The sequence below is a fragment of the Gossypium hirsutum genome, chromosome A07 (genome assembly GCF_007990345.1).
Source record: "Gossypium hirsutum isolate 1008001.06 chromosome A07, Gossypium_hirsutum_v2.1, whole genome shotgun sequence".
NCBI lineage: Eukaryota > Viridiplantae > Streptophyta > Magnoliopsida > Malvales > Malvaceae > Gossypium > Gossypium hirsutum.
In genome coordinates, this window is record NC_053430.1 from 58478029 (window position 1) to 58487018 (window position 8990).

At 36.1% G+C, this 8990-nt stretch overlaps 1 non-coding gene across 1 annotated transcript; it reads left to right on the forward strand.

Annotated features, from left to right (window-relative positions):
* Positions 1–453: 453 nt before the first annotated feature.
* On the forward strand, positions 454–559 carry LOC121204391 (small nucleolar RNA R71). The gene has a single exon (XR_005899316.1). It is a non-coding gene; the product is annotated as a small nucleolar RNA R71 (small nucleolar RNA).
* Positions 560–8990: the final 8431 nt, after the last annotated feature.

Genomic DNA, 8990 nt, shown 5'->3' on the forward strand with positions numbered 1-8990 from the left:
AACTTTGGGTGGTTCCTCCAACCTGCATTATAAGTATTACTGTATGGATTATTTTGAGATCTGAAGTTATTGTTACCCATATAGTTGACTTGTTCCTCTTCGGTTGTAGGATTGAAGGATTGATATTTTGTATGCACACCTCCTCCACTTGAGTCACACCTCATTACTGGATGTACCTACGTAGAACCAAGTAGACCATCAATCTTTTTATTGAGAAGTTCTACCTTAATTGACAGCATAGTAACTGAGTCGACGTTATAAACGCCGACTGTTTTTGTTGGCTTAGTCCTCATGACTTGCCACTGATAATTATTCAGTGACATTTCTTCAATTAATTCATAAGCCTCTTCAGGTGCTTTGTTGTTGATGGTTCCTCTAGCAGCTACGTCAATCACCTGTCTTGACGAGGGATTCAGACCATTATAAAACATTTGAATTTGCAGCCATAGATGTAACCCATGGTGAGGGAACCTTTGCAATAGATCCTTGTGTCTCTCCCATGCATCGTAAAGTGTTTCTAAGTCCATCTGTACAAAAGAAGAGATATCATTATGTAACTTAGCTGTTTTAATTGGTGAAAAATATTTTAGTAGAAATTTTTCGGTCATTTGTTCCCAAGTAGTGATGGACCCTCGTGGTAACGAGTTCAACCACTGTTTAGCTTTTTTTCTCAGTGAAAAAGGGAATAACCGAAGGCGAATGGCATCATCAGAATCGCCATTAATTTTGAAAGTGTCGCAAAATTCTAGAAAATTCGCAAAGTGAGTGTTGGGGTCCTCATCCTGCAAACCATCAAACTGAACAAACTACTGTATCATTGAATTGTGTTAAGTTTTAGTTCGAAATTATTTGCAGCAATAGCATGTCTAACTATACTTGACTCATTCCTGTTAAAGAAGGTTTAGCATAGTCATACATAGTACGTGGAGCAGGATTTTGATTAGCCACAATTGCAGGAGGTAGCTGATTGCCTTGGTTTTCAGCCATTTCTTCGGTTGGGGGTTGAGCATCATCTTCTTGCTCATTCTCTGTGTATCTTAAGCTTCGCCTTATTTCTCTTTGGTTTCTACAAATTGTCCGATCGATTTCTTCATCAAAAAGTAATGGTCCTGATAGGTTTCCTCTAGTCATAAACTATAAAAACCTATCAAGAGAAAGAAAAAGTAAATTAATTAGTAATAATAAAATTAAATTAAATTAAATTAAATTGCAAGGAAAATAAATAGCTAAAGTAATAAAAATTGAGTGTTCCTAATATTTTAGTTCCCCGGCAACGGCGCCAAAAACTTGATCGCGAGGTTTTGTGACCAGTTTTAAATATTTATAATTTCTCGTTCTTGAAGTAGCTATTATCGCGATGTAGGCAAGTGTACCTATCAAACAGTAGTATAGTTTTAGCAAGACCGGATTGCCGAACCCAAAGGAACTAAAAGTACTAGTAATGACTGTCTTTTTATTATCTAGCCTAAGAATAAAGAGGTTTTGTTTTAATTAACTAATTATCTAAACTAAGAACTCACGCAGAAAAGAATTGGGGAATTGCTTTTGGGAAAAATCGATTGACTTAATACAATACCTAAGGAAAACTCCACCTAGACTTTACTTGTTATTCTGGCTCCGAATCGGGCGATTTATTCATTCAACTTGCTCCATAGAGATCCCTAAGTTATGTTATTATCCCTATTCAAGACTAATATCGTCTAATCCCTAGGTTGAATAACCAAGACTTTTCTCTACTTAACACTTTAGGGTTGCATTAACTCGATCTATGGATCCCCTTATTAGGTTTCACCCGAATCCTAAAAAATCTTGTCACCCTATTTCTAGGCGCGCAATCAACTCCGCTTAATTATAACAAAAGTACTCTTAGATAGGGTCTATTCCTCCTCTGAATAAGAGCATGTCTTGAATCAGTATCCTAGGATATCAAAACAAGAATTAAGAACACATAATTAAGAACAAGTTAAATATTTATCATATGATTTAAAACATAATAACAAGATTCGTCTTAGGTTTCATTCCCCTTAGGTATTTAAGGGTTTTAGTTCATAACTAAATAAGAAAACATCTCAAAAGAATAACGAATACAAAACATAAAGAAAACCCAAAACTCCTCAAGGGAAATTGAGGAGAGATCTTCAGCCTTGATGATGAATCCAGCTTCTGAGATGGATCAATCGGCTTCATTGGAGTAATTCCTTACCCCTTATTCTCTGTCTCCCTTTTCTTCCTCTTCTAGGGTGTATTTATAGGCTTTGGAATGCCTAGAGGCCCTCAAAATTAGCCTTTTCTGAATTGGACTCAACTTGGGCTCGGTAGGGACTCGCTCGTGTGACACACCCGTGTGCGATTACTTCAAGCCGTGTTCGAGCTTGTTAGAATGGCACGCGCGTGTGCTATACCTGTGTGAGTTGTGCTCCAATTCTGCTAGATTGACACGGTCGTGTGGTCTACCCATGTGAGGAGGTCCAGGCCATGTTGATCTTGTACTTTGGCCTATTTTCTCCATTTTTGGCCCGTTTCTCGTTCCTTTCGCTCTCTTATGCTCTCCTAAGTATAAAACATGAAATTAAAGCATTAGGAGCATCGAATTCACCAATTCTTATGGAAAATCATCCCTAAAACGCGTTAAACATGGAGTAAAAATATGTATAAATTACGGTTTATCAAGGCCTTGTTCCAACCCAGATCAAACATAAGTACTTGTAAATAGATAACTTAAAAGAAAGTCGGAAACAATAGCAGTTGTGTGGCCACCTCCGAGTCCCTCACAGCACCGATCCTCCTAATGCTAGGGATTACCTGCACAGTAAATAAATGGGGTGCGTTTATGAAAACTCAGTGTGTAATCCCCTTCTAAACTAAAATAGTTAGTAAATAGATAGAATTTAGATTCAGTCTGGACTAGAGCCCATTACAGAATCAGTATCATATGCAGATATCCAGACAGATTACCAACCCAGTCCAACCAACACACCACCCGTACCAACTAGCACACCATGTGGGGATAAAATCGACCCGTCCAGCCAACACACCAAGCTTAGCACCGATTGTGGCACTAAATCAACAGGACTGCTCAACGCCGTAGACAAGACAACACATAGCCATAAACAAGATAGCACATAGTTGTAAACATCGCAACGACACTGCCAGATAACAGGACGGCTGGAACCCGTAAACATAATGGCACAATGGCACAAAGCCATCGATAACTACATTATGTTAGGCACATAGCACTCAACTAAAGTAACATAACCGACACACAGCCCTAGGTAAATGTGATCGACACAGAGTCGTCAATATCATATACTGGCACAAAGCCTTAGGCAAATACGTTTGGTACACAGCCGTAATCAAGTTGGCACAGAGCCATATGTAGGTTGGTGCAAAGCCATAATCAGAATAATTGGCTTTAAGCCATCAGTAGTTGTATCATGTTAGGCACATAGCAATCAGTGACGGTAATATAGTCAGCATACAGCCTCGAGTAAATACGATCGACACAGAGTTGTCAATAATCATATATTGGGCTTAAAAGCCACCGGTGGATCCACGATCGTCAAGCAACCATGCGATCCTTAATTGTTGGATCCACGATCGTCAAGCAACCATGCGATTCTCAATTGGTGGATCTACGATCGTCAAGCAACTATGCGATCCTCAATTTCTTCCTTCGTTTCATAATCCCCACCCATGTGCAACATAATATTATATGAATGCAGCAAATATACACACGGCATACAAAATCATACAAACCATAGTCACAAACAGTCCAATCACAGTCATAAATTCTTAGTCAAAACATAGTCAAATCAATCAAATTGTATTATCAGTGAGTCATATACCCTAGAGGGGCAGAACGGTCTTTTTACTTATTAGGGGTATTTTAGTCATTTCACCCTACAAGGGTGTTTTCCTAAATCTACAAACCAATAGTATTTTGATAATTTTGCAAACCAATGGTATTTCTGTAATTTTTGAAAGTTAAGGGTATTTTTGTAATTTTCTAAATCAGGGGTATTTCTGTAATTTTCCAAATCAAAGGGATTTCAATAATTTTACAGGTCGAGGGTATTTTGGTAATTTCATAAATCAAGGGTATTTTGGTAATTTTACAAATCAGGGGTATTTTGGTAATTTTACAAAGTAGGGGTATTTTGGTAATTTTGCTAATCAAGGGTATTCAGTAATTTTGTAAACCAAGGGTATTCAGTAATTTTGTAAACCAAGGGTATTTCAGTAATTTACCCTACAGGGAAATTTCAGTAATTGTACCTTACAAGGGTATTTTAGAAATCCTAGCCTACAGATATGAGATTCACATAGTCCAATCCAATATTTACTACACAATCATACAATTTATCCACTTGGGCCTATTGGGCCCCCATGGCCCATCTCAGCCCATCGTGGCCTTAAGCAACCTAAGCCCATGAGAGCACTCATGATGGCCTCAACCATCACGTTAAAGCTCCCATACGTGTGCTCGCACGCTCGTGTGGTTGCCATCATTGTGTGACTGGCATTTTGGCATTCCGGTATTTGTCGTTCTACAGCTAGAGTAGTGTGAAATACACACCTGTTTATGAGAACACGCCGAAGTCCACGATCACTAACCTTGGCACATCCTGCATTGAGTCTTAATCACATTTTCCCTCACCAACTCATCTTCTTCGCTCTATTTAAAGCCAGCTTCTCACCAATTCCCATGTTAGCTTCCCGATGTGGGATTACTTCAACCATTATGAAAATTCCTTATTTTTTTATGACCACTTCAACGACAGAGTTCCAGTCCAACTCCACCTCCTACACAGCTCAAACAGAAAAATAAATACTCCACTGGGCATCCCAAGACTTGAACCTTAGACCTCACAGTTACACAACACGCCACCTTGCCACTACACCACAAGGCTCTTTTTAACCTCAATTAATTATAAGGTCTATAGGCCAAAGTCCAGGTTCCTTTAAAAGGAAAACCAAAATAAATTGTAAGAGACAAGGCTTGAAACCAAGATCCCTTGCAACCTTAATGATGCCACAACCACTAGACCACATGCTTCCTTGTGTCATTATTTACCACAATAATTTAAAAGGCCTTATCCAAGCACCTAGGGTTTTATTCACTTAAAGCCAAAATGTAACACCCCGTACTCAAGACCGTTTCCGGAGTCGAACACAATGTGTAAACGAGTTTAATTTATTACTTAAACAGCTCATGCAATTCATTTTAAAATTTTCTAGACAAGCTGGCTAACTTCATCACAGTTTCTTTAAAAATCATATCTCGAGTTCTGAAACTCGAAATCCAATACCGTAAATTTTTCCTGAAACTAGACTCATATATCTATCTACTAAAATTTTTCCAGAATTTTTGGTTGGTCCAATTAGTACAGTTTATTAATTAAAGTCTCCCCTGTTTCAGGGTTCGACTACTCTGACCTCTGTGTATTACGAATCAGATATCTCCCTGTACAGCGATTCAATGACTATACCGTTTGTCTCTAATAAAACTAGACTCAATAAGGAATCTGTAAATATAAAGCATGACTTCTAATTATCTTTGTAAAATGTATGGTGAATTTCCAAAGTCAGAACAGGGGATCCAGAAATCATTCTGGTCCTGTTTCAAAAAATTTTAAATATCTCATACAATATAGCTCATATATCTGTTTTACTTCTTCCATATGAAAATAGACTCATCAAGATTCGATTCCATAATTTATTCATTATTTAATTCAATTTCTACTATTTTAGTGATTTTTCAAATTCACACCACTACTGCTGTCTAAATCTATTTTATGGTTTCCATGGATTAGCTAGTAATTTGACATACATAACACCAAATATGATCAGCCATGGCATACGGCATAATAATCAAATAGACTTAGACTACTACTCCATCAAAACCGAATTATCAAGGCCAAATCTACTGAACCTTATAACTAAGCACCCATAAGGCTAAATTCAAACTTAGCATTTAAGCCATATTCGCGGCTAAAAGTTTACATATTGGGGTTCAAACAAAACATAATAGCCTATACATGCCGAAATGTTCTCTTAGGCCAACTAAGAAGAGGGTACCAAAAAGTTGCAAGCCGGTGTGATGACTTCGACGATGGTCCCAAGTACACAAAATGGTCAGAGATATCTAAATAAGAAACAAACAAACACACCAAATGAGTATTCAACTCAGTATTCCATAAGCAAAATAATACAGGTTGTTTATAAGAAATTGAAATAAAAGCCTTGCAAGTTCAGCTAATTCAATCACACCAAACTAGGCTACAACTACCTAGTTTATTTATCCAACCTCAAACCCAAGTTTTCGATATCGAATCAATTATTAAACAGCCAACCGTTTTAAAACTATTCTCAAGGTAAGAAATAATTATGAACTAGATGTATATACACACATACTTTTCAGTTAATCATTTTAGCACCTTAATTCTTTACTTATGCTCTTCGTATCATCAACCGCTTTTGCACACTTAGTGCTAAACAATTTTGCACACTTAGTGCCGTACTATCCCGCACACATAGTGCCTTGAAAGTTTATCTCATATGTTGACATTAAAATCAGCACACATAGTGCTATTCAACTCCGCACACATAGTGCCATACTACACCGCACACATAGTGCCAATGTGCACTTTCTATGATAAAACAATTTAATTAATTCATTTGGCATATACGGCCACAACAATAAACATATATAATTTCTCCAAGGAAATACTTAATAAAGAGATTCTTTCATGACATGTTAAAGTCATTTATGTATAATTTAAATTAACCTTATGATTGCTTATGAACTTACCTTGTGTTGGGTAAAATAGTTCCAAGTCGGCTACTCGATGACCTTCGATTTTCCCTTGTTGGACTCCTCTCCTTTAGGATCTTGAGCTTAAACAAATAAATTAACTCATTTAACCGCTTTGCTACATATATTTGTATCCACATTTTAATGATTTTATAACATACGGAACAACATGGTAAAATTTTTATCTTTCTACCTTATGCTCTTAAGCTATTCGGCTTATAGCCAATTACTATCACCTTACTATCAATAGTCTAATTAATATTTCAATTTCTCCAATGCCGAATGCAACATCACTTCCCATCATATCATCTTCTCAATATATTTACATCCAGTCATATATATGAAATCATGAATCAAATTCAACATATTAGCCAATATTCTCCTTTAGCCGATTATCTAAGTCAAGATAAAATCATCAATATGGTTACCTATAGCCGAATGTGCAACATCAATCTATCACTATCACCTATATACTTAATTAAAGGCCGAATATATGCAACATCAATCTATGTATTCATTCATGTGGTCGAATATACATATTCCAATATAATATCATTTCCATTTCATTTAACACTTAACATTTACCACATATCAATTAACCATTTTTTTTATAATTACAAAACTCTTCATCTATTCATGCTCTCATATTCGGTCATCCATACCTATACTAACCATATAACTAAATAATTCTAAGTTTAAACACAAGTACAACATTTTAGCACCATGGCCGAACACTTCATGAAGTTGCTAAGACCCATCATTTTCTAATTCTCACACACACTCATATCCAATCCTTTTTATTAAACACTCAAACTCAATCATCTTCATGCCTCATCACAACAACATCAAAACACCAACCAAGAAAGACAACATCCATGGCCGAATATCATCTCCATCAAATAGCAAAAATTTAAACCATGGGCTAGGTAGAATTCAAACTAACAACTAAAAATATGCATGAATTTCAAGGAATAACATCAAACATACCTCAACCTAGTTACAAGCATGGCCGAACTTCTTCAAACCTTTCCTTCTTTCTTTTACTTGGTTTTTCGGCTAAAGGATAGCAAAGATGAACACCCCTTTCTTTTTTTTTCTTGTTCATTTATTATTTTTATTAATCTTTATGTTATGAATATTTTATTTTCTTACCAATTAAATATACTAATCTAATTTAAATTAGTGGAATGCATCACTACTTAGCCAGCCATTAAGTCAAAAATGGGCATTTTGACATGCAAACCTATGCTTCCTCTCTCTATTATTATTTACTCGTTATAATTCATCTATCATCTTTTCTAACTTCATCAACTAGGTCCTTTCGAATTAATTCACATTCCTAAAGCTAATATTAAGCATTTAATTTTTTATATATTCACTATCACACATAAATTTATGTAATTAAAACACAAAAATAAATTTTTAACTCGATAATGTGGTCCTGAAACCACATCCCGACTAGGGTCTAATTAGGGTTGTCACACAAAATTTTTGCTAAAGCACAGGTTTGAACCCAATATTTTTCCAACACTTCTCAGGGCCATTTACCACCAAATTAGACATTTAATTTTGTCATTTCCTTGTATAATTAAAAGCTTATATACAACCACCTTACGAACCCATACACAAGGCCCAATACTTCTAGGCCCAAATTTGGGGCGCTACATATCCAGATACTCGCACACTACTGGTACTAATTCAATCTTCTTTTCTGTCACTTTAGAATCAAGTACATAGGCAAAGTAAGCTTCACAACCTTTTTTACATATTTCTGAGCTAATAGTGAAGAAATCATTGCTGGTAAACCATTCAGATCATTAGACTCAATCTGAATAATCTTATCATTTTGGCATCGCAAATCAATAGTCTTCCGTTTACAATTCACAACTACATCATGCAATGTTAGCCAATCCATGCCCAGAATTATATCAAATTCATCGAATGGAAACAACATCAAATCAGCCAAAAAACATGAATCTCGAATCATCAACGGGTAATTCTTACATACTTTATCAACCAAGACTTACCGACCTAAGGAGTTCGATACTCTAATCACAAACTCAGTAGACTCTATAGGCAAAGTCTTACTGGATACTAAAGTCTCCAATACATAAGAATGAGTCAATCCAGGATCTATCAATGCAATAACACTAGTATCATGGAAAGTGAAAGTACC